General features: G+C 39.2%; 1 pseudogene; it reads right to left on the reverse strand.

Annotated features, from left to right (window-relative positions):
* Positions 1 to 27,857, reverse strand: part of LOC124284994 — a 56,513-nt pseudogene that overhangs the window by 12,029 nt on the left and 16,627 nt on the right.

The raw sequence follows: 27,857 nt of genomic DNA on the forward strand, positions 1-27,857 counted from the left end.
TTCATCTTAAATGCAATAGCTACTAAATCTGATAAAAAACGTTCTTGTTTTGACTTACCTATTAAGCACTGGTGAGCGTATCTTAGGGCATCCATTATGACACTTTCTACGGCAAAATTGCCCTGATAATTTCCAGTGGGGGGATTCCGATGTAAAAAGTTCTGTAAGAGTTTGTCAAACTCGGCTGGCAAGTTGCTAATTAGCTGATATGGGAACGAAGGAGATGCAAAGTTCATGTCGGCAATTATCAAGTCCCGCAATAGAGGGAACAACGGATGTGACCGGAACGCATTCGAGCGATCCGTTATAAGATGCTGTATGAAAGTCTGTTGAGAGGCAAGCATGGGCGGCCTGTGCGGCGAACCAGTCTTGCAACTCTGGCAATTTGGTATAGTGCATGGTACCATTGGTGACGCCCCAGGTTGCATGCTCTGGGAGCACTGTGGGTTCTGGGGGGTCGACGGGGGCATCATTTGTTGCATGGGGTTCTGTGGAGTCTGTTTCAGGTGGGAGAGATCCTGCAGGTTCTGGGGGGTCTGTGGAGCAGGTGTTCCCTGGTTTGACCAGGGCTGTGGGTTTCCTGGTGCCATGTTCCCAGCATGCTGCTGCTGCTGTTGTGGCTGCTGTTGCTGCTGTTGTCCTTGGTACATCTGTGGATGCATGTTCCGTGATGGTGTCTGACTGCCATTGTTATACATGCTATGATCGTACCCTGACGTTGAGGGCATGGTGCCATAAGGACCAGTGACGGTGCTATTGGCTTGGGTGTGTATTCTTGGTGTGCTGCAAGAACTAGGGGGTTGCTGGAACTGCTGCTGGTTGTTAGAAGAACCTTGCTGGGCTTGTTGCTGGTTGTACGTTCCTGCTACCTGGTTTGCCCCCATCATACGGTTTGCCCCTTGGTTCATGCCTGCCACTGAGCAGCTGTTGTCATAGTTACCAGACTGCATTGACATCTGGTTTCGGTACATTTCGTTTTGCTGTTGAAGTTGCGCCATTGATGACGCCTTCATTGAGTCAGTCACAGACATTCCCCCGGTATGCGTTCATTTGCTGCGCATACGTTTGGTTTTGCTGATATGCCCCCATTTGGTTAAAGTCCCCTGTCTCCACCCTCAACATGTTTTGATTATTGTCAACATAGTACATGTTATTCTCCTGGCCCTTGCCAGAAAAGTCAAACTGTTGCATGTTTACAGCAGGGCTCCCCCCACTGCCTGGCCGACTGCCTGGGTTAACTCCACAACTACTCCTATTGGAGAAATCGTAAGGGCTTCCTCCCGGAACAGTGTACGGAGCCACTTCAGACTTCATGCTTGCTGAAATGCGTGGAAGGATTTTGGATTTTTGTGAATTTTCTCGGAACTCCTGATCAAGATCGAAACCACATTCAGAATTAAAACCACCATTATAATCCACACCTTGCTGGTTTTGGCACTCCGACCCAGGCTCAGACCCGGGCATGTCAGCAAAGTGAACCGATTTCTGGGGTATGGCTGGCATTGGTGGCATTTGAACATGTCCAACAGTTGCTACACGAGGTGGCTGCACAGAGTTTGATTGTTGTATAGATGGGATCATTGACGACACATCCTCGGTCTTTACATGTAGTTGGTCAGCACTGCTCATGGACATGTTGGAGCCGTAGCTCCTCACACTACCTGTGTCACCGGAGAAATAGCCTTGGTCCAGGGAATCCAGTGACCGACCATACTGAGTGTTCGCTTTGCACTGTCAAAGAGTCACAACCTTGAACGCTTTGTGTGTGCAGCCTTAGGGTTCATCATTCAGTAGGTGCTGCATATTCTGCACATTCACAACAGGAGGGGCGGGCTTGCCCAATCTTTGGTAGTTTGTAGCCGTTGCAGACTTTTGCATAGAGGAAGCCCTATTGGAGCCTATTTGATGTGTCTGGCCATAGTGTAAAGTACCAGGCTGATTGCAGGGCAGTGAGTTTGGTGACTGAGGAATATGTTTTTTGATGCAGAGGGGACTGCTGACTACATGAAGGCAGATTTGGTTTGGGGGAGTAGCACCTAGTTTTGCTTGGCGTCATGGGACAATGTGACAAGGGCACCGTATCTCGACTTGAAGAATCATCACAATGACTGGACGGTGGCACGACGCTGGGCGACTGGCGGCCAGCATTACCAGACGATAACGGACGTTTTGGCGTTGGGGGAGTCTGTGGCATTTTGAACACTTGAGAGGGTAGAACTTGTGGCGATTGAGGAAGGGGAGGAGCAGTGGACTTGGTGGGACTTGACTCTCCCGAGGTAGATGGATGGAAGCGTTTACTGACTGGCGAGCTGGCACCGCTGGACACCACAGTCGATGTACCGGACGTCACCGTGAGGACATCACTATGGGACTGCTCAGAGGTCGTCCCCAGTTCTCCACTCTCATACCACTTGAGACCTGTTTGACTGTCGAGATCGAGGTCTGAGATCCGGAGCTGAAGCTGCTACTGTTCATGATGGCTTCTGGTGTCATGTATGAATGTGGGTCGGGCATGTCCTGCTCCATGAGGAACTCCACAAAGTCCAGCTCCATCCCTTCCTTCATCCCAATGTCCTCACAGATCTCATCCAGCAGCTCGTTGGGGAGTCTCTCATCATCCACAGGCTGAGGGACCGGGGACGACGGGGTGGTTGGGGACCCCAGTCCTTCCGGTTCCAGCGCTGAAGCACTGGATGCCGACGGACTTGGCGGAGCCTCTCGGTACTCCATGAGCTGAAACAATAATAACACCTTAGTATAACTGAATCATCACAGACACTGTCAAATATCCAATGAATAAACTTTACAAAATGAGAATTTTTTCACCATAGAACAAAATATATGCTGGTATATATTAATCAATTTGGTACATATTAATCAATTCAAAATGTGGGTGAAATTGAGCTGAATTTGAACTTATGCAAAAGTCAATCCTTTGGAACCATAATACATTACTAAACCCAAACTACAAACCCAGGCTCTTCAGCAAACCCTAAAATATTGACAGAAACCGCATCAATCATCCCTGAATGTAACCAGCACACACACCAAAGAAACCTTCAATGTTCAACAACAGGAGTTCCTATAGATTTAAATACCATGTCAAAAAACTGTGTGTAATATATAATTGATTACAGGCAATGAAAATAATTGGCTCAGTTAATAAGAGGGAGACACTTCATTCAGTACACCAGCTGAACCACAGTGGCGTCGGGCTTGGCTCAATGTTCAGATAAAACAGCTAACTACCCAAGAACAAATGGTACCGACTTGATTGAAATTAACACAGCGTACAGATAAGGCAAACTACCATGAACCTTTCAGTTACAAATTTTGAAACTTTCTGGAACAAAACTAAAGTTGATTGATTAACACGTATTTCCATCATCCCAGTTTTCAAACCATGCGGAATTTGAGAAATGCCATCAAAATTACATAGTCAATCTAAAAGCTTAATAAAGTTAAACATATTTACAATGTGGAAATATGCATTGACAAAAATACAAGTCATTTCAATGAATATATTCTTCATGCATGGCATATGGCAAAGCATGAATGTCTAGAGAAAATAAAATAAACAAGAGATATATATCTCTTTGAGAATAAATTCAAAATGAAATGCAAATACCTCGAGACAGAACACCTCCGATTCTTTCATTGTCTGATAATATTGTGCTATCGGCTAACTAAAAATCATATTTCAAATTGGCGAGCTGTTTCCTCCTCAACATCTGTCAAAACGGCTGACAGAAAACATTGTACATTTTAACATCTCTTGACCTCGCCCTCATATTAAAAGAAATCTGAAAATTACTTTTTTTCGCATAATTAACGAGCTTCCTCCTGCTATGCATGTTATATGTTCTGAAACATGTTTGTCGGAAAACTTGCTCAGCGAATGGTCACTTTTCAGGCGGGACTGTGGATTATTTACGAGCATCCTGTCGGTGTTGTATGTTTGACCATTAAAAGGCATGTTTTGCTATTCATACATTCAGCCTTGAGTGCAAAACGAGCACGTGTGGTGTGAGAAATCATAAATCTCCCTCGAAAGTTTATTCAGTAAAATAACGAGTTCACACAGTCCTTGATTAGATTGAGAATAAATTCTGATTAATTCACCAGTTGTTTTAACTTGAGAAAAGCTGCAACTGCAATGTTTAATATTTCGAATATGAATTAAATTTAATGAAATAAAAAAATGATTTAAAGCAATACCTTACAAGAGAATAAATATTTGTCGAAAACACAAAACATGATTTACTCCTTAAGACAACGTTACACTTCAGTCCTTTAGATGATTATCTCATGCCTTTTAAATCATTTATCAATGCAAATTTGTCAGTGAGGTTTCTATTTGCAGTCAAAAAGAACTCAAGCGTTCCAATTACTCAAATTTCAAGTCAGGAACAAAGTCAAATTAAATTTTAATCAGGTAACACAGAATTTTAAATTAGACATGTCCAAGGTGCAGAATTAACACAACTATGTAGAAATTTGTAAATTACCTTGAAATGCAGGGGAGCAGTATGAATTTTTAATTTTTGTTTAACCTTTTTAGGATCACTTTTTGTATGGCAATTACATTTGTTATTTCAGGCAGTCATTTATGCTTTTAAGGACGGTCTTCAACTAGTACTATAGTCTGTTTGCAGTGAAAACGTACCAATGAATTTCACTTTAAACAAAAAAGTAAATCAAATAAAGTGAAATTAAGATTGCGAATCCTCATAATTTTACCTTGCCAATTGAACATTTGAATCTCAGAATTTTATTCATCTTAGGATAAAAGTAGTATAACAAACGATCATAGATTCAAATCACTATTATTGGTTTGTATTACAAGGGGGTAAGCGCAGTAGTTGGAACAGTGAAACAAATGCACGTGCGGTACGTGAGCGTTAACTTAGACCAACCCTGCTTGTTCTCGGTGTTTCATTTGATGTGCATACCCCCTTGTAATACAAACCAATAATAACGATTTGAATCTATGATCGTTTGTTAAACAACTTTTATCCTAAGTTTAATAAAATTCTGATATTTAAATGTTCAGTTGGCAAGGTAAAATTATGAGGATTCGCAATCTTAATTTCACTTTACTCGATTTACTTTCTTGTATCAAGTGAAATTCATTGGTACGTTTTCACTGCAAAGAGACTATAATGTCAGGTTTTCCTTATTGCAGTGTCAAGGATTTCAGAACGCTTCTGAGGCTTTATGAGTATAAGCTGAAGAAGCACCTGCATATAAAAACATCCAAAGGAATGCTAACAAGAAAACAAAGTCATCAATATCCCCTGCAATGGTAAAATACTCTTCATGAATATGTCTACTAGTTATGATTATGTCAATGGCATGTATATAGCAAAGTGGAAGGAGAGTACTGAAAGGTTTTTAAGATCTGCTCCAGAAAGGAGCACTACCACCAAATTCAGTCGAAGCCAAACTTGCTGCCATGGAAACAACATATTTTATTCAGAAATCCAAAACTACCAAAAGGTTCCAGTTCACCACTAGACCTATCTATGGTTTTATATTGCAGGTTTTAAAGTTCTGCTCCGGAAAAGGCAAATGTGCATGGACGGAGAAACGGACAGATGGAGTCCATTTTTATATCCCCCACAAAAAGCATAGCAGGGAATAAAAAAACACTAAAATACAGCCATGTCGCCAAAACACAAAATCCCACCACTAGACTGTTCAACATTACTATCATGACAGATTTACTAGAATACTATGAAAAGAACTGGGTGGTCCTATCTTCAGAGTAATATAAATAAACAGCACCGTCTTTCCATAATTCATCGTTTGTATATACGCCATAATCTGGAAATCGACATGAGTTTCAAAGCCCAATCCATTTCATTCCCATCACACACAGCAAGCTCTGTTCCCACAGATAAAATCCACAACTGAAATTGACAAATATTAATGTCAGTCATAATCTGAGATTGTAACAGGACATGAACAAGACCATTGTGTCTGTTTCAGAACAAATTCAGGATTATGGAGAAAGCAAGCTAAATGATTCAAGTCGGCCTAACAGACAGCAACCCATCTGTTGCGAGCTTGTGTGTTGACAAGGCCTGGATGAAAGGTACGAGCATGGTGAGTGATCAGCTGTGGCAATGTTGCATAGGTTTCCATAATCTGACCCTCTTCACTACCACTTCAGATACAGGCGATGAGAATCCTGGTCAGAAACCCTGTGGACTCTTCTGACCCCGAGACAGATAACATGGTTTGAACAGTGGACAAGTAACTGACTAACATTACATCATTAGCCATGCCAGTGTCGAGAAGAAACTTTCTTGCTTGACTTTCCTAATAAGGCCGAGTTTTCCGTACCTCAAGGTTCCTGCTAAGTTTTCCGTACCTAAAGGTTCCTGCTAAGTTTTCCGTACCTCAAGGTTTCTGCTAAGTTTTCTGTACCTCAAGGTTTCTGCTAAGTTTTCAATACCTCGAGGTCCCCACTAAGTTTTCAGTACCTCAAGATTCCTGCTAAGTTATCCGTACCTCAAGGTCCCCACTTAGCAATCTTAAGGTGAACATAACTCCCATATATCATCGGCTTTCCATTGTGGCAGCACTAAGGTCATTTTGTTGAATCCTGTACTGGCCACAATCATTTCAAGGCAACAACAAACTTTACAAAAGTGAAGTCCTTCAAACTGCCTTTGTTAAAAGTATCCTAATTTCTTTCAGAACTGAACAAATTGACATAAACTGAAACCATTATAAAACTAACTTCCAGAACTCTTGTTATTCACTTTACAATCATTTTTCTTTTGGAACTGAAATCAAATTAGAACTGACATTTAGATGTTCTTATTTTGCCTCCCCAATCTTGGCAGATTGGCCTAAAAATAAGTAAATTAATATCTGACCAAAGCTGTATGGGATTTTGGCATAACAAGTACTTACACATATTCTTGTGGTTTGAACATCATAGGTTTCTGCCATTTCAAAGAAGCACAACCCAGAACTTTGAGCCGTCCATGACCCTGAGTTTAGTTTTACGCCGCTTTTAGCAATATTCCAGCAACATCACAGCAGAGAACACAAGAAATGGGCTTCACACATTGTACCCATGTCGGGGAGTGACGAGCAAACACTTTATCTACTAGGCTACCCCATCGCCCTTAAATTATTTAACGTAAACTGCCATGTAAGACAGTATTGGTACATGTCATATTGTTGCTGTAGTTGTAACTGTTGCTTCTGGTATTTAATATTTGCCACATTGGTGAGCAGTACGAAGAACCTCAATGACAATATGTGATAGATCAATATTTAGTCTCCGAAACAGAGAACAAGCAGCTACCTGAAAATGAGCCTAAGCGAGATGGGACTTTAGAAATGTTTACTTGCTTTATTTTGGACGAGAGCTTCATAGTAAGGAAAATGAATATGGCTCAGGGACAGAGACAATCTTTCTACATCGCTAGGCAATTTCACACACTCCAAGACATATCTACGACCATTTCTTGTGACAAATACTCCAAAAAGTAAGAGACCATTAAAAAACACAATTTTACATTCAAAACAATATTCATGATACCACCAGCAGTACAAAATTCCAACAAATATAATAAACTAAATCAAATTCCAGTCCCAAATTTTCAAACCGTCATTCCATTTAACCATTTCACCAGCTCGGTATTACATTTGCATGGGAAATAATACAATCTAACAGCTTATTCATTTGTGAGGGAAATCAATTCCGGAAGTTCCATGTGGTGCAGACTTTGCCAGGAGGCACTGGAGATATCACCTGATTAACACTGTCAGTCCCTCCAGGCCTGACTCTTTGGTACCTGGCTCCGAGTCGCCCACACCTGCCCAGTATCAGCTGATAACAAACACGCTCGTTTGACCGTTTTACAGGTACATCTTTGGGGTTAAAATTTACATTTCCACCTCAAGGTATTTTCTTTTAATGGCCATGTTTGTGTTGGGTGAGAGCTTCAAGTTCAAATATCGAAAACTGAGTTAATATATGGATATAAAACACAAAGAGATGTAGCAAGAATAAAAGGAAAGAGCGAGAGGTATATAAAAAGAGAGAGAGCTCCCGAGACAGGGACTTGTCTGGTGTTCCCTGTTAGTAAAGTTTAGCCTGTTTCCCTGTTTAGCAAAGGAACATTACACTACTGAGCTGCAGGTAAGCTATGTGTCTGTAAAATACGCAAAATAAACCACCATTATCTCAGCTGATAGTCTCAAATATGTATTACAATGCGAAATAAACTAATGTATCATTTTTACCTGTTTAACTGCATTTCTTCAACAAATCAATACTGAAGTACACAATTTATCCTGTTGCTGCAATAATATGATACATCTGCTTATAAAAAGGTGTTCATTGTGTATCACAACTTGTCTATTTCTTTTTTTTTCAATAAAAAAAAGTTCATTTGATTTTGTTTACATTAATTTTGGCTTAATAGCACATGAGGTGAGGTGAAATTGGGTTTAACGTCGTGCTTGAGAATATTTCGCTCATATGTCGACATGCATGCGTGTGTATGTATGTGCGGCTGCTTGTACTAGCCCAGACTTAAGCTGGTTTTATAGTGCTAGCTCACTGAGATACCATGCCGCATTGAAGCATGAATACCCCACTCAGACACATTATACTGACTCCGAGCCGACCAGTCCTTGTTGTACCCATTAATGCCGAGCGCCAGGCAGGGACCAACAAGTACCATATTTTAACGTCTTTTGGTATGACGCGGTCGGGGATTGAACCCGCGACCTTCCTCTCTCCGGGTGGACGCTCTAACCACTACACCAAGGAGGCGGTCTAATAGCACATGAACACAACTAATGTAATGGTATTTTCAGTGGACACAATCAGATGATGGCTTTTGGCATCTTGAAAGGAACTTCGGGTTCCAGAGAATGAACGCATGTATCATAATGGCCTAACTAGACTCAATAAGAGTCATATAATAGTTTCACAATCATATGTCAATATAATGTTTTCACACTGAAATGTTTTGATTAGTTAAGTCTCCATGGCAACAGTTCCAAGTGTACTCCACAAAGAATACATCCAACATTCGCAACCAGATGTACAAATTGCTACAAAGCAAACAAAATATCATGGACGATCACTGAATTGAGTGCTGTTTTACAATTGGTAATCCAAATTTTGATTCAGTTATGTCTGTAAACTTAGATAGGTTACTTACACAAACATTACAAACAAAATATCTTCTTCATTTGTTGAATTTGGTGTGTGAAACACATTTTCTACTTTAACACAGAGGTCACAGAGACACGAAACAGAAGTCATTCAAACAGCATTCTATTTTCAGCAGAATTTTAAATACATTAATAAAATATCTACTGATTGTCTCAAATATACAAAACTGGATGCAAGAGTGTAAAAACATACTGAAGTCTCGGTAAAAACAAGCAATACCAATTTGAATGACAACTTTGAGTAAATACTAATGGTAAAACAAGATCTGGAGTCCTGACTATCTCATTAATCTGGACACTTGATAATCCAGGCAATACTACTGGAAACAGCAGTGTCCAGATTAACAAGGTTACAGATCATAACCTTTCTAAAATAGTAATCATTTGTAAAAAAAGTTCTTCTGTTGATTATTGGAATGACTAAAACATAAGGATACCTTTCGTATCTGTTCATGCGAAAAGTCCAATAGCTGAACAAATTTACATAAAGTTTCTTGGCCAAGTTTTGCCCTTGTTTTGCTGTCATATCATGATGGATTGTAAACTGCAGTACAACAGGAAGCAAATCTAAAAAACCTTTTTTCTTTTGCACTAAAAATGTCACAGATGGTGTAGCCTCGGCACATAAAAGAACTTGTTTATGATGCATACCTTGTGCATTGCATGCTGACACTATATATCTAAACATACATTTCGTGAAATATTTTCGGGGCAAAATCCATCCGTTATCTTCGTACACATCCAGTTTGCACAAAGCACACAGGAAACAGGATTACACACACCCATTAAACTTCATGTCCAATTTCAATCATTGACTAGTTTAATTCTGTATTACCAAATTCCAGCCCAGCTAAATCTCGACGTCACCTTAACTGCCATGTAAGAATCACTGAATCACTTATGCTCCAAAATAATGTGTGAAAGGTTAACCCTAATGGCAGACAAGATCATTTCCTGATCATCAAATCCCTATTTATCACAAAACTCCCTCGTTACGCTAAGAACGCTACATACAAGAATACTACGTTTCCCGAAAGCTACCCCTAGTAAGCCCCCCCTTTCAACCGTTGTCAGAAATCCTGTGGTTTTGTGAGGAGAAATTTCTTTTGACAAGAGGGCACAGAAGCATTAATGGGTGGATATATGTTATGTAATGCTGGCTAGCAAACATCCTTCTATTGTTGCCTGTGATTGTATTTGGATCAGTCTTATAGTATATCACAGTTTGAATCAGCAGACGTAGCCTTCGGCCATCTTGGATTTCTACACAGAAACAGGTTTCTCTTGCATTACGTTCTTTCTGCAGCTGGTACAAAGTTTAACAAATATTAAATAAATGCTAATTTCACCTATGAAGGAAATGCAGTTCATGGAAAAAAGCTAGGAAAGTATTTATGCAAAACCATTCACATGTAGACTAACTGTCCTAAGATGTGAATCTTTGTATTACTTGCCTCTTGCAAGAAGTCTGATAACCCTGAAAAAGTTGGCATCTTCTACCAAACTCAGTGTGACTGAACTTGTAAACATATCAATCAAGAAATAGTGTCTTATTTCACTCTGACATCTACAAAAACTTAAGGAAAGTGAAAAAAGTCCCTTTCTGCCACTTGGGAGCTCTTCTGTTTTACATAAAATGAGTTTGTAGTTTGTTGAACAAACTTAGTAAACAAATAGTCTCCGAAGTTTACACATCACTGAACAAAGGAGTTTATTTTGGCCTACATTTTCAACCTTAACCTTTAATGCTAGTGGTAAACTGGCAAACTGTGAGGCTCTTTAACAATGGCCTCTTCGTCATGCTGAAGTAATTTCATCACAGTGGTGAGGTGAACAAAATCATATTGGTATAAGTCATCATTAATAATTCTTTGACGTTGTTAATGAACGTCTTCTCAGAATGATTTTGTGTATGGATTAAGACAGTAAAGCTTTTAAAGGAAATTCTCAAACTGTCAGTTTTGTATCTATTTGAGAAAATGCATTCTCCACCAAAAATTTCAAAACATTACTGACACAAAATTCTTGTTGTCTCCTTTTAAGTTCTTAGTCCCGAACTGCCTTATTCCTTTATGAACACATACATACAATGTGTGGTGTAAGCTACAAATGAAGATAGCTAAAGCTCTGTGAGCAAACCAAGATAGCCAAGGTGCCAAAAGCTGCAAACATAAGATACCCAAGGTGCCATAAGCTTCAAACCAAGATACAGAAGGTGCTGTGAGCTGCAAACCAAAATGCCGAAGGCGCTGTGAGCTGCAAACCAATATACCCAAGGTGCCATAAGCTGCAAACCAATATACCCAAGGTGCCATAAGCTTCAAACCAATATACCCAAGGTGCAGTAGGTTGCAAAGCAAGATACCCTAGGCGAAATCAAATTCAGATTTTCTCCCTCCAAACCAAAGAAACTTTTACAAAGTAAGTACAGAAAACAAAGTAAACAAAATGTGACAGAAAACATTCACCACTATGAAACTACTAGTAATAAAACTGCAATATTCACCGAAAAAAAATATTTTTCAAAATTTGCAATTACAACTAAAACTTTCAATATTGATCCCAAAGCAACAATTTATCCCAATATACTTCTAAATATTCTCATATTAAACAAATTCTAAAATTAAATTTCATAATGACACAATAGAATAGAAAATAGTCAATATTTTTTTGGCTGCTAACAAAAATGTCTCTCCTCCCTTGTGAGCCTCAGTGTGAGTGCCAGCAAAAACTGTTTCCCTACAGCTGCTTCCAATCACCGTGCACAACACTGATTTCCATCAGAATAAGAAATTCAAGAAACTGGTGAAGTTTTTCTTGTTTCTGGTTACTTCCCACATGGGAGCAAGGGGAAGAGCTGGGGGAACAGGGGAAGAGTGACTGGAACAGGGAATGCTGCTGGTTGAACAACTGTTTGTATTGTTGAACCAGACTTGACTTGGGTTAACTTGCAGGGCAAATGTCAGTGTCAAGACACTGAAGCATGCTTTGATAGTATTGAGAACTTTCAAATTTCATATCACTTCATTGGTATGTGCTCTTAGGACAATGCAGCTTTTTAATGTAATAAACGACAAATATTTGTTCTTTAAACATTGACAGCAATAACCACACTCTAAAGTGATGAGAAAAAATACATTCATTCAGCTTTGAAGATCTTGTTTTTACGCCAGTTTTTACAGATTTCTTTAAACAGGTGATGGAGTACATACATCATTCTCTTCATTGTCTCACATATAACAAGAAACCTCATAAATTCTCCCGATAAGAGAACTAAGAAAAATAACATGGAGTGAAGAGCCAAGCCATTGTACACAGTAAAAGGATCATTGATAAATAAATATAGCATACACATAAAATGAACTAAATGTCAGATAAATTTCATTGCAAAAATGTGCATATATATTAATATCGATTTTAGTACATTATAAATTAAATTCTTTATCGCCCTCCAGGTCACATCACAACTGTGAGTTCCATGGAACATAAAAACCTATCTCAGACTTTATATTAATATTGATAGTTAATAAGCAGTGATTCTGTCAAAAGGTTCTTCTGTCTATTAAAATTACTCATTATCACTATTTTAATCAATCGTATGAAAATCTAATCTAAACTTTCTTACAGACATAAATTACACACATTGCTTTAAAAAACTTATGAAAATGGATCCTTTGGAAAAGAGAATTTGAAAACGGAAATGACTGAACTTGCATTCTTTACATTTACATCTTTGGATGAAAACTGAACCTTTAATTTATGGTGGCTGTTGAGACGATATCCTACAGTATGTATGTGGCACAGCAGGTGTGGTGTGGAGCTTTAAAACAGATACTGTGAAGTGGTTACTGTCCTTCTGAATCATGGGAGGAGGTTAATAAGGGGCAATACAGGAAACTCACTCGAGGGGTTACAAGAGTCTGACCTTTGTTAATGGCCTCTGAAATATGTGACTACTAGTGGAGAGAGGGTCTACATTCCGGCTGTAACCCTACACTCACAGTGGCTGCCAGGGTCATTCATAGACTGTGGGGGAGAGGACAGGGCACCTGATGGGACAGGGGAGTCTGGGATTGCTTTTCCCAGTCAGAGTTTTTTTTTCAATGAATGAGATGCTGAGGATGAGATGGAAGATGAATGAGAGTGTCCTGAAACTCAGGAGCTGGCTTGGGGTGGGAGTTGAGCGGAGTGGGAGCGGGGGTGGGGTAGGATATGAGTAGAGCAGGTTAGGGATGGGGTTGAATAGAGTGGGTGGGATTGGGGTGGGTTGAACAGAGTGGGATTGGGGTGGGTTGAACAGTGGGATTGGGGTGGGTTGAACAGAGTGGGCTTGGGGTTGAGTTAGAACGGGATGAAGTATCAGCTGAGGACTAAACAGGTATAAAGTATTTTCACTTTTAACAAAATGTTAGTTACTTTTCATGAGAAAGAAATATTTGGACACTGGATCATTCAAGGATCATGGATCATGTTTGGTAGATACAGGTGAGTAGCTGGGTAGGGATAGGTTTTTGTTGGAATGTGTGGTGAGGTGTGTTAAAGTGGGTAAAGTGGGGGTGGGGTGGGGTGGGGTGGGTGTAGGTGGGTTGGAAGGGGTGGGATGAAGTTGGATGGGATAAGTGGGTTGAGGGTAGGTGTAACAGGGTATAGGCAAGCCTTCATAGTTAGGAAGCACCATTTAATTACATCATAAAGAAGTCCTACTTGTCTGAGATACAAGAGTTATGGTAGATCAGAGTGACAGGTCTGGACATCTTGGTGGAGAGAAAAATTTACCAAACCTAAAAAAAGGAGTCAAGTTTGACTTCAGGAGAAGGCTTCACCTCATTACAAGATTATGAATATCGTGTTACCCTCAAGTAAAGCAGGATTCTGGGGATCAGTACCATTCATTCAGAAGACCACTGGTCGGGAAACCTGAGACACTATAAACACCACAGGGGAGACAGGGGGTGGAGCAGGAAGCAGACCTTGGAGGGGAATTAGGGAAGGGGAGGAGGGATGAGGACCTTCTCCGACATCCAAGTCTCCACCAGCTTCAGTAACGAGAAATACATTCATAAATTGTCTAAAGCATATCTCCTATATGAATAGGAAAGAGGGGACATCATTCATTCACGGTCAACTTGGAATCTACTTGTCTGTGGAGAAACACATATATATCCATTCCTGACTCATTCTACATGATGTACACTGCTGTAAAGATATGCATGAAAAGTTAGTGTTCTCCGGAGCAATGAAGAATTCCCCTTCTGGACGAACCGTGTGATGAGACAAGTATGCTGAGTAAACACAAGAACTATACATCATAACAGGTTGGTCATAAACAATAGGGCATGAGAAATGCTGTCTATGAATTTAAACCCAGGGACCATCAAGAAAGAAGATTGCTTGGCTGAATATTCATTCGCATTGCAGGAAGTTTCAGATTAAAGAAGCAAGAAGTATCTCCCAGAAAAGAAACCAATGTCTTTGGATTAACAAGCGGATAAATGGGCTTCACACATTGTGCCCATGTGGGGATGACTTCAGAGCCAACACTTTAAACATTAGGCTACTTATCTTAGAGCTGACCTCACCAAATCATCTTCCAATCATAATATCATGTCTAAATAAAATGTGTTTACTGTTTTGTGACATTAAACTAGAATGAATTACAAGGAGATTGATATGCTTGAATATTCTATTCAAAGTCATTTTGGAACATTTTTTTTCTAATTTTTAAAATACACTTTTAAAATGGTACAAATCATGTTTATAATAAACACCCAAACCCAAATATTCAATAATTCAAACATACTGCAAAAATTGCTTTTAACTCTGCTTAAGGAAACAGGTTCACATCAAAACCATAAAACACGTTTTAGCTTTTCATTTATACGACTCAAAAGTTGTATAAACATTTGATTCTTTGACATTACTTATGCTAATCTGTCATGGACAAAATCATGCTTTCTTAACTTCATTTCAGTGGTTTATAAACATCAAAGTTTGAGAAATTGAGGAAAAACATTATCAAAATCATTTCTATTTCTTAAAATCAACACAATCTTGCAACTATGCAAGTGTTAGGTGCATAGCGGTCTGTAAAGGAACAATGGTCATTGAGGCCAAATAAAGCAGTGGAGTACTAAATACGATAAAACAGTAAAATATGCTCCTATTACAATATCTTTGTCTGACCAGAATACTGGACCTGGTAAACCCTTAATGCCCTGAATATGTGCCTGAAACTTTACATTTATCCTGAATTGTTCAATACAATGACAATCCTGCCCCAAGTGATTGTTTGAAACGTCTGTAAGTACTCAAGTATGCAAACCTGACCAAACATTACATTGAAAGCTTTTGGGTCAAGAGCACTTGACATTGCTCAGATTAGAAGCCAAGATAACTTTGCATAATCTTCAAATTTTTTCTTAACCCTATCCTGACCTGAAATTACAAAGGTTTTCTATAGTACACTTGAGAGTGTTCAGTATCTATCTCTCACTTACTGGAGAGACGGAATGCATAGTTGTTGAAAAATGTACGCAACAGACACCGATTGGATGCCCCTTTCTCTATGCTGGACATATACAATACTCTCTTGCCCACTTGGTCTCGGTCTTGACAATGATGCTCAGAAATCATTTGATGATTTATCATCCACTTCAGCTAAAACATGTTTGTCAGGCATCGGCATGCCACTTTTTCACCTCACACAACTTCTTACTTCTCAAACATATGATGTTCTATTGCCTGTCAGTCATCGGTAGTTTTAATATGAGAGTTTGCTTTATCCAATATGACTGACTGACTGAGATTGGTTTTACGCCGCTTTTAGCAATATTCCAGCAACATCACGGCGGGGGACACCAGAAATGGGCTTCACACATTGTACCCATGTGGGGATTCGAACCCGGGTCATCGGCGTTGACGAGCCACCGCTTTAACAATTATGCTACCCCACCGCCCCTTATCCAATATGAGAGTTAGAAACATAGTCAGATATATCAAAGGCATGGCTGTGTATTGGGAGTGAGTGTAGTTTCACACTGCTTTTAGCAATATTCCAGAAATATCATGGCAGGGGCCACCAGAAATGGGCTTCAAAGATTGAACCGAAGTGCAGAAAATCTAACCCAGGTCTTCAGTGTGATGAGCCAACATATTAACCACTTTAACCCACCATCCCATCTTATTTCAGGCGAAATGTCTGGATTGAAGCAGGTATAACATTTCACCAGTTTTTGTGAAATTTGTAAACTAATGAACCAACCAAAGTGGGTGATTACCAGATACTCAACAGCATTGCAGCATGTTTTAATAATATTCTTGCTTCCTAGTACATCTCTACATGACCTGACTTAACCACACAACGTATCGATACATGATACAACAGTACGTAAATACAACCCCAAGGAAACAAACTGCTGGTTTACAAGAAAGCATTGTGTTCCCATTACAATCAGAAAGGCAGTTGTATTTGTGTGGTTAGCCTCAATGGCGTTGCAGATGTTACAAGTGGGACTCGCTGGGGAGCTTGACGCAACAGGGAAAGCAGGAGAATGGTGTTACACTGCCTCAAGCAGATCCCAAGAAATGGCCGGCAAGGGATTCCAACGTAGGCCACCTTGCACATTGTGATTAACACAATACAAATGTATTTTCACTCCCAGTCTCACAGGCTTAGATCATTGTAGTGAATAGATTTGGGCATTTGGATCAATCCCGAAAAGCTATCTTAACATATAGGCATTATAATCATCTTGGCATACAATTGCTTAGTGCAAATGGATATGAGTTTGAATCCATATATTGGCCAAGCCTTGATGCTTGTGACTAGACTACAACTGGATGAATAAAATAATGCTTGACACCATTCTAACTTTTCGAGCTGCTTGAAACTGTCCACAAGTCAGAGGGGTATCATCTATGCTACAAAGCAAGCATCTGACCTGGTAAAAGGAAGTTATGAATGCTGCACTGATATCACTTTGTGCAAGTGGGCTCTATTTTTCTCTTACAACTGTGCCTTCTTCAACAGCAAGATTTGAACAGTCAATCTTAACCCCATCAGACAGGCTCCTGCTTGACATTAATTTATGAAATGTTTGGTTGGGTTTCAGAGTAATATTCCTTTGTCTCCACTTGTTTAAATCTGATGATTAGCAGAAATTCAAACATTATTATATTATTCAAATAACAAACATTCAAGCTTCATTCAAACTGGGAGACTCAATTCAGGCGTCTTTTAAACTGAGGAGAATCAATTTCAACATGTAGTTAGCTGTTCAAACCGATTTAATGAAATAATTTCAGATTACCCCCAAGTTGTATAACCCTGGTTACGTCGATTGATAATTTCAGCTAAGTTTCCCAGGACGCTTCTGTAACCGTTCACACAAACCCAATGAAGAGGCGAGAAGATGGCCGCCAGTTATGGCTTAAGAAACAATACTTGCATTTAAACCTTTGGGAACATTTCATCATTTTAATCTATTGGCAACAAGCAACATCAGGCTTCCAATCAAACACACAGCAAGAGATGGGTTCGCCATACAGGCAGAGACACTCTTATATAAACATTATAATTACAATGACGAGAGACTGAACTTAGCAAGCAGCTCTAAGACAGGCCCAAAAGTGAGCAAACAGAACCACACAATTCCTTCAATTCGAGTCCCCTCTCCATGTATTCCAACAGTGTATTTTCTATTTGTATTTCTAAACATTATTTGACTAAGACTTGCTTGTCGTGTTTAGAAACATGACTTTTCAATAAGGATTTGTAGAGTTTTCACGTCATGTAATTTGAGAGAGAAGATGGTGTGTTTGGTCTTCCCGAGGGAGGGAAGACACTTCCTCGAGACCTTCCCCTTGAGGACAAGCCCAGGGTGATTGATATAAACTATACAGCTTCCCGAATCAATGCATGATCTGTGACGGATGTGGTAGTTTCGTTGTGTGGGCAGTATCCCTGTTTACAGCAAACACACATCTTGAAGTACCCAAATGACATAACAAAGCTCTCACTGTTATTGATAACTCATAGATTTAATCGACAACCCAGTAAAGATTTTGAGAGATGACAGCTGGGCAGAGAGCTATTTGTACCCTCTGGCAACTTGGCAAGGTCCTATGAAAACCTGTCAAGAGCAAGTACAATCAGGTGTTAGTTCCTAAGGCAACAGTTGTCTGAGAGGTGGAATAGCAATGGACCAACTGTCGAAACCGATCTCAGACTGACTTCGATGTTACCAAGACATACAAAACACATGAAAGCTTATTTTCTTTTGTGAAGGCTGAAACTTCAGCCTATTGTCAGAGTTTTTTAAACGCTTTGCTAGATGAGTACGAAGACACAGACTTCAACATGCATTCGCTTTCAACCACTCATTTCCACAACAATCACATGGACTATGTCCTCAGGCTTGTTGAAAAGTTTGGGAAGAATTATTCAATGGTTTACAGATAATTTCCAGAAACTGACTAACTTTCATTGATTATACAATTCACCGCAGTGTGATATGTGAGGAAGGTATTCTGATGAAGCATTGAACGGATCTGAGTTATGTTCGAGAGAGAACTCAACTGTCGGTTAAATCTGCCAGTCCAACTGAAGCTTGGTTTCAGGAAAATGCCCAAACGAAAATCAGAAAAAGATTTAGCAGACAACATATGGAACCAGTTGGCTACAAGGACTATTTGTGTGCAAAGTTTTGTGAAGAAATAATATCAATATGTGGTAGTGAGTGTGTTTGTTTATCACTATACTGACTGAGTGAGTTTGGTTTTACGCCGCTTTTAGCAATATTCCAGCAACATCACGGCGGGGACACCAGAAATGGGCTTCACACATTGTGCCCATGTGGGGATTCGAACCCAGGTCTTCGGCATGAATTTATCACTGTAGCTCTAGTTTGTATATTTCAGCCATTATGATGATGACCTGCTATTGATGTGGATCTCAGCCAAGACTTTACTGACCAATCCTTCTGGTCAAGTACAACTGATGCAACCACAGGTCATTATGTTCAAAAGAGAAAATAAGCAAACAATGACATGATTTTAACTCAGTAAACATGCTCATGAATATTCCGTAAGCTGATCCAATTTGATTGTTGATTCTACGTGCACATTCAACTGATCTGAGCAACTTCTATATTACTTAAGTTGTTGTGTAGATTTCCACCACTTACACTAAAATTGTCACAACTAATTTAATACAATAACTGCAATTGCAAAACTCATACAATACAACTTATACAAGACCACTTTCACTAAAGTTTCCTCCCAAACAAGGCAAACATAGCTCAATTTTTCAATTCCATTTTTGGCCTCTACAAAGCCAACTTTTCAGCCCAACTTTCTTACACCCATCATAAAACAGCAGCTATGACTAAAATTGGTGGTTCATGGAAGATAGTGAATGTAAAGTACTCTCAATGGCTGTAAAACCTGCAACAGTTTTAACACATTTTTTCAGGTCAATTAGTTCACAAAAAGCATTCAGGTCCTATCAACCACAAAGGTCATTACAGCATTTTACACTATTGTCAATCGCCTTCCAGAGATCAAATTCTTCATCAATTTCACATATTTCCTCTTTAAACAACCATAACACATGCTCATTGGCCATATAAGGTGGGAAACGATTCAAAACCAGCCAATCAGAACCGTGAACACCATTCAGCCCAAGGACAATATGTGTTCTCATGGCTGCATTTCAAGTTGATAGCTAGTGTTGGACAGGTGCAAACCCATTCTTTAAAGCATTAGCATTGTTTGAGGGAGCAATTAGTTGTAATGAATCTTTGGTTGAGGTAACCTGACCGCAAAAATGGGTGTAAATTTCTACACCATCCTCCTTGGTGTCCCCCACCCTTTAACTTTTGTGAGGTCTGAAAGGAAATATATTTAGGATATAGTATTATTGTACTTAACTGAACGAGGAAAGTGTTCTTACGTGTGGACTAAAACTTTGGTAGTTGCCTTAAAAACATATATAGAGTACCCAATAACCTTAAATATTGTTAGATTTGGGTAATTTACAGTGGCATTGTTGCAAATCACGAAATTCACTACAATTCACATTCCTCCACTACAAATCAATGCAAAGAAAATTAATGTTTGATATATAATCTGTATCCTGATCAGACACATTGTATAAAAATGATTTTCCATACGTACAAGATTTGCATTTGTTGAGAAACTATACGGAAGTTTAGGATCATGAAATTTTGGGGATGTTATAAAATTGTCTTCACTTACAAAATTAATCTCACAAATTTTCATTATTTCTAACTTTTCTTGTTAAGTATAGTCTTGGGGTGAGTGGAGTTTAATGACTTTCACATTTGGGGTGATGTATTGTTGAAGCCTGGGTGGTGAAATATGAGGATTGTTGACAATGTCAATATTGATGGATCAATAAAGAAATATATTGATAGGAAGCCTTTGAAATTCATGCTTGTCTGCCAGGCCACAATTACTAAGTTGTACTGAGAGCAAGCAAAAGTAGTCCTCAAGAAGCTGCTTGTACAGAAATATGCTTGACAAAAATAAAACTGATGGTACAAGATCATTAACCAATATATCCTTTTCAACCAAATAGATCTTAGCTTCACACACAAATGTCTACTGGTGTGAATAATACATAATATGGCCCTATATCACACTTATTGATGATCAGATAAATATAATGCCTATGTGAATGTACAACATATTACCCACTTGGTGCAGTACAGTGAGTGAGTGAGTGAAGATGGTTTTATGCTGCTTTTAGCAATATTCCAGCAATATCACGGAGGGGGACACCAGAAATGGGCTTCACACATTGCACCCATGTGGGAAATCGAACCCGGGTCTTTGGCGTGACGAGCGAACGCTTTAACCACTAGGGTACCCCTGGTGCTGTACAGGAAACGATACAAATTAGAAATAATTTGGAACTGCGTTTAAAGCAAAATTATTTAAAATAAAATGTCTACTGAATGTGGTAATACCTAATCAACTGCTAATACCTAATACCTAATCAACATTTACAGAATACCCAAAGAAAACTATCAATACCCAATATGAACGATGATAAATTAAGAAACTTCTCCATGGCTCAAAACATGTTCTGAAGCCCTGACAGTATTGCAATTTAACTCGAAACGATACCACTGATACACATTCCAGACTGATAACACCATGATAACAAAGCGATAATACAATAATGCCTCAATAAACTATTCCATACACAATGATCACACAATAATGCCTCAAAACACAGTTTTCACAACGGTGGTTTTGGTGGTAAACTACTGGTCTTGAAACAAACAAGTATGTTTCTCTAGGTAAACTAGCAAAAACATTACAAGATTTACGAACAAATTCACAAATACACAAAACTGGTGTGGAGAAGACCTCCTGGGCCTTATTGTGAATTTGTGCTGACACAGCACTTCCTAAGGGTGCGTTATCACTCCCTGCTTGGGGTGTCTGTGTATGTTGCCATCATAATGGCTATCCTGTGATTAGATGCAGGCTACTTTTCACTGCCCCTGTTCAGCTCGTGTAAGTTAAACCCCCATTATCTAGTGTTGCTTGGCCTTGCTGTGAGGAAGAGAGCTAGACTTGGGAACACCAGTCTTCCAGGCTAGTGCGCTAAGTTAATAAAACACGATTCACACATTGACGTGTTTCAACAAAAAGAAATGAAATGCATTATTAAAATTCTGGTTTCATGACTAACAATTTGGATCATGCTTGTGATTTTCTCACATATTAGCTTTGTAATCTCACAAACATTATATCTAATTTGACTAAAAAATTATGATTCAAATTAGGGCATTGTTTTTCTCATCTATTTTACATTCAGAAAATGTGTTTTTTTTAGCAGTACAACCTTTAAAACATCAATGGTTAAACTTACTGTATAATTTCAAAATTGACCGACAAGTCAAATTCTCTCAGAAGAAGGATCTAAAATTGCCCATTCTAGTTAATCACATGTCTTCTGTTAGCTTGAAAAATGTCTGTCCTTAAAAACATAGTTTATTTTCCCCAATTGTTGTCAATATCTAAACTTGATCAATTCACCGCAAGAAAAGCAGAAACTTAACCACAGGTTAAGAAAAAAACCCATCTCTATATCCTGCTTCAGACATAATCCTATTATTATCAGGTAACAATAAAGAAAATTATTTTAGTGGTTCTGGTGAAATTGAGACCATTTATCAGATTCTCAAGACATGTGTTTACTAAAAAATGCACTCTTCGGCAAGTCTACACAGGCCTATGCTATTTGAGCAGAGCAGTAGATAGCAGAGGCCTTGACCTTTCTATCACAGGCTTCCAGGACAAAGGAAAGAGCCATGGGCTCTGGCCCCAGTGTTTTACACCAAGCACAGATTTATCACTAATGCTTTCCCCAGGGAACCAGCTTTTTAAGAGATAAAACACAACCACAAACTTAATATTACTCCCTTTTTATAGATTTTCCTAACATCTCAGTATCATTATTCCCATAATCTATTATTGGAATGCATAAACTAAAAATTATCAAATTGCCTCAAGTAGAAGTCGTTTTTCAAAGTTTTTTTTCTTTCCACGTTCACAGTTTTTAACTCCACCGAAAAGCAAGAGGTTTTATTTTGGTGAAAGTTATAGCATTGATTTGCAGTTGGTTGAGCAAGGCAGTTCTTGTTTTTGCTTTAAATGTATAGGTATCTACAAGGGTGAAATGGCAAGTCACCTCAAAGGATTAGGTTCGGAACAGAATATGTGGGCCATTGTAAACAGCAGATCTAGAGTTTCAATGTCCTTGATAGATGAAAATGGATAATGTTCAACATACAAAACAAGCTTCAAACAATTAGAGAGAACAACCACTATTATTTACTACATACATCTCCACTTTAAACTGGGCTGTGTTTTAGCTTCTCAAGACATAAAAACATGTAAGTCATGTGTGATTTAAATTAAGTATTATACCTGGTTATACCCTTAAAAAAGTTAAGTATCTTAATATATTAAATTTAGCATTAATACCAAGTGATAACTGTTTCTAAAACCTAAAATGTGCAAGCTTGTTTGAATATTGCACGAAGTGCAACCTTGTGTAAAGTGTTGCACAAAGTTCCCATTCCAAAAAATGCAATGACTCATTAGCAATAAAACATTTACACAAATATGCAAAAATTCTTGCATGCTTTGAACATAAGCTCCAGTCTCGAAAAATGTAAGTTGACTAAAAGGCTTCAGCATAACAAACTCTAGAAGAACAATTGCACAGAGAGCAGAAACAAAGAAACTTGGGCAATATCTAAACCATATGTTTCAGCCTCTCTCATTCCTCCAAATGTAAGCAAGCGAGTGTAGTTTACAATACAGGTGGGCAATGCTCCGGGGCCCTGTCTCTGTATATGTATCTGCCCCTCGTTAAGGCTGTGGAGTCAGCCAGGTAAGAAGGCCCCCCCAGGTGTGCCAACTTATCTGATTAAGGCCTGCTTTCCCTTGTGACATATGGAATATCAAAATTCACCCTGTACCGACGGACAGTGCATAGAGTCTACATACTTTGGAGAAAGCCGTACAATTTTAGAGCGGGGGCTTTAACACTTGCATTCATGAAACGTCTAAAGGGGATACAAAGGCTCATGTTTACCTGTAGAGTGGGCCATCACGTCTCATCTTCATCTACAGACATGCTCATTTACCATCGACAATAGCATTTAGACTTAAGGACTCCAGCTATTCATTCCCTTACACTAACTATTTCAACATTTCTCTATTGTGGTAAACTGAAGTGGAATTTTCACCAAAATACTTAGATAACTCGAAGCCTGCTGGACCCCATACTGTATACTGAGGCAACCAAAGTTCAAATCAAGCAGAGAGGTAGTGGGGTGGCCAAGTGGCTCAAGTGTTTGCCTGCTAGACCTAACGACCTGGCTTTGATTCCCATATGGATAAAATTTTAAAGCTGATTTCTGTTGTCTCACTGTAAGACTGTTGATTGGACTCAACATACATCATACTCACTTGAATCAAACTAAAAATCTCATAAGGAGAGTTGATGTAGTTCATTTAAAAATTGAGTTCACTGTCTTTAACAATACATCAAGATGGCGTTTGAGTCCTAGGATTCTCCCTATTTTGTATAAAGAAATTAACATCTGATTGCTTTCACAATTTCCCACAAAATCCTGACAAATCTAGCTATCCTAAAAGCCTTAACACCAAGATGAACAAAACAAAAACTGAACACTTACATTTTTCACATTCGTCTCACCCTTTCAACATTTGCAATAAACACAAATGAACAGACACTTCAAGGCTATGGACCATTTAGGGTTCTCAAACACTGATTCAGTAGCTCACATTCCCATCATTAAACATTCATGTGAGCCTGTGCTCCACTTTATATGGGCATTTCAACAAGTTTTAGAAAATATCAGATAATATCTTTTATCAAAATGTGTGTACATGTCTAAAAACATGTTTGTGGGGTATCAGTATGTCCCTTTATCACCTGCAAACTACTTACTTGCCTCTAATCAAAGGATGAACGTTTCATTTTCTGTCCCAAAGGACAACTCACTGCCTGAGACCACAGTGCCCCCTAATCCATGCCCCTTAAACCTACGTAGAAAACCAGGGCTTGATTTAAGAAATGTTAACCTACTTGCACCAGGTGCAACCTAAGATAAAAACCAAGTTGCACCAGCCAATTCCACTGCTTTTATTGCAATATGTAATGTAAGAAAAATGCTATTGAATTATTTAGATGTTTTATTCAGAGTTTACCCATTTAGAAATTGAATTGCACCTGGTGCAAGTTACACTAATATCTAGGTTGCACTTTGTAATATTGGACTGCACCAGTGCAAGTAACAAAGCACTAAATCGAGCCCTGAAAACTCTTGATGTCCATTTCATGTCTGGTCAATGGGCAGCTTGTTGAGGATGAGCTCATTGGGAGCCAAATTAGAAACTTGTATTTTGGAATTTGAATGTTTAAGATGTACTTACATTACGAAAACTGTTGGTAACATCCGCATCCTTCAGGTCTTTCTTCTCCAGTACAAGTCCCACAACCTTTTTCATGTGAGGGGTGGGCTTGTCCTCTAGGCTGTCCTCCTCCAGCAGCTTAAAGCTGGTGGTTTCCTTGTTTGTCCTCACCGCCATCCCTACTGCATTATGCACACTGAAACATACAGAACATGGGTTATCATGGGTTATCTATCGCATTATGCACACTGAAACATACAGAACATGGGTTATCTACCACATTATGCACTGAAACATACAGAACATGGGTTATCGTGGGTTATCTACCACATTATGCACACTGAGACATACAGAACATGGGTTATCATGGGTTATCTACCACATTGTGCACACTGAGACATACAGAACATGGGTTATCATGGGTTATCTACCACATTGTGCACACTGAGACATACAGAACATCAGGGTTATCAAGGGTTATCTACCACATTGTGCACACTGAGACATACAGAACATGGGTTATCAAGGGTTATCTACTACATTTGTGCACACTGATACAGAACATGGGTTATCAACATCTACCGCATTGTTACACTGAGACATACAGAACATCAGGGTTATCAAGGGTTATCTACTGCATTTAGAACACCATGTTATTTACTACATGTAGGACATGGGTTGTTATGGGTTATCTATTGCATGTGCAACATGGGTTATCATGGGTTCATGTTACTGTATCATGCACAATGAAACCACAAAACACAGGCAATGTGTTATCGACATAGGACATACAACATGGGTTTACCAAAGAAAGGGTTATCCCTACTGCAGTATACATGGCTTATCCCTACTGTAGTATACACACTAACCATACACACCACGGGTTATCATAGATCACCCACACTACATACAGCATGGGTTGTCATGGGCTGTCCCCATTGTTTATGTACGCTGAACGATACAGAACACAGATTTGATTCATTGTGCACAAAAAAAATACAGAACATGAGTATCCTTTCAGCATGAATTAAGGTCGTACATTACATCGAGCATATGTCTGCCATAAGAGTGCATTTTGAGATCTTGTGTAAAAGTCTCCATCTTGTACATATCAGTTTATATAAATACACATAGTACAGACAGTGCCAATGCCCAGACAAAATGCAAAACTTAGGAAATTTAAAAGATGTTAAAAGATGGAACTTTTTGTTACCCTGCCTGCAACTTGTCATAAGAAGATAAAACAAGCATTGGTCAACTGAGGATCAGAAGTCTGTCTTAGCGTGGTATCCATGTTAGACTAACATGGTGTCTCAGTGGACTAGGAGGTGGTGGGGTAACCTCAGTGGTTAAAGTGTTCACTCGTCATGCCAAAGACCCAGGTTCGATTCCCCACATGGGTACAATGTGTGAAGCCCATTTCTGGTGTCCCCTGCTGTGATATGGCTGAAATATTGCTGAAAACAGCATAAAACTAAACACACTCATTCCGTCAGTGGGCTAGCACTGTAAGACAGACACCAACCGACAAGAAAACACACACACACACACACACACACACACACACACACACACAGACACACACACAGACAGACAGACAGACACACACACACCTGTGTGCTTTTAAACACAATAGTACGAATAGTACGCAATTTCACCTCACCTGGTACGGTAATTAATCTTACACTAAACAAAATCACAGCCTCACCAGGTAGAGATAAAATCATAAATTCAATAAAAATCACCTTTGTGTATAGAATCCACCTGTGGTCACAAAAGGCGTGAACGTTCCTGCACTGGGCACTTTCACAAAACTTTCAGAATATACTTTGTTAGATGATTTGACAAGTCATTGCACCAACTCCAGTCCCGATGCAAGTGAGGTGCACTTCAACTGTCCATACACATACAATCACAAACCGAAGAAGCAACCTTTAACAAAAACAAGCTAAACAATAGTTGCCAGTATCAGCTATTTCTGCCGATTCCGATCAAAATCCTGAATTGTAACCAGTGAAAGATGCCAAGAAGAAATCAACAAGTGGACAGCATCATTAGAACCGAGGAACAAGTGTTACTCTTCTCGAAACAACCGCTTCCTTCGATCTGAAGCTTAAACCTTTTTCTCAAAATTCATCTGTTAGATGTGTCAGATTTGGAGATCCTATTCTGAGTGATGGCCTATCAAGTTGGTTCATGCAACAAGACAGACCCTTCAAATCAATGTTTTCCTCAGTTAAACCCCATAAATTCTCTGTCAATAGTCTGTAAACTGTTCTGGACTGTCGAAAATGTGTGAACATTCTCAAAATCTCTAGGGCAATCTGTAGCATGGAGCCAGCATCTCAATGCTGAAATGTTCAGTCACTGGACCCTTGAGTGAACATGGTCCCCAACAGAGGCATTTCCAAAACCATCAGGATGGTGCTTATCCCATATATTCCTTACAAATCAGAACACAAGCACAAACTGCAATGTCAGCAACTCTGGTTAATGGTGAGATTCATCGCATCCATAATTTGAAGCATCTACACCAGTGTGGAACATTTTCTGTCACACAGGAAATTTACAACTCCCTCGGCCAATGCGAGCCATTTACCTTTCATCAGGAAATTATCAGTTCAAGGAGACATGGAAGTCCCCGTACAGGACAGCTTAACACA

The sequence above is a fragment of the Haliotis rubra genome, unplaced genomic scaffold (genome assembly GCF_003918875.1).
Source record: "Haliotis rubra isolate DU_JTF1 unplaced genomic scaffold, ASM391887v1 Scf35, whole genome shotgun sequence".
In the NCBI taxonomy this organism is placed as follows: Eukaryota; Metazoa; Mollusca; class Gastropoda; order Lepetellida; family Haliotidae; genus Haliotis; species Haliotis rubra.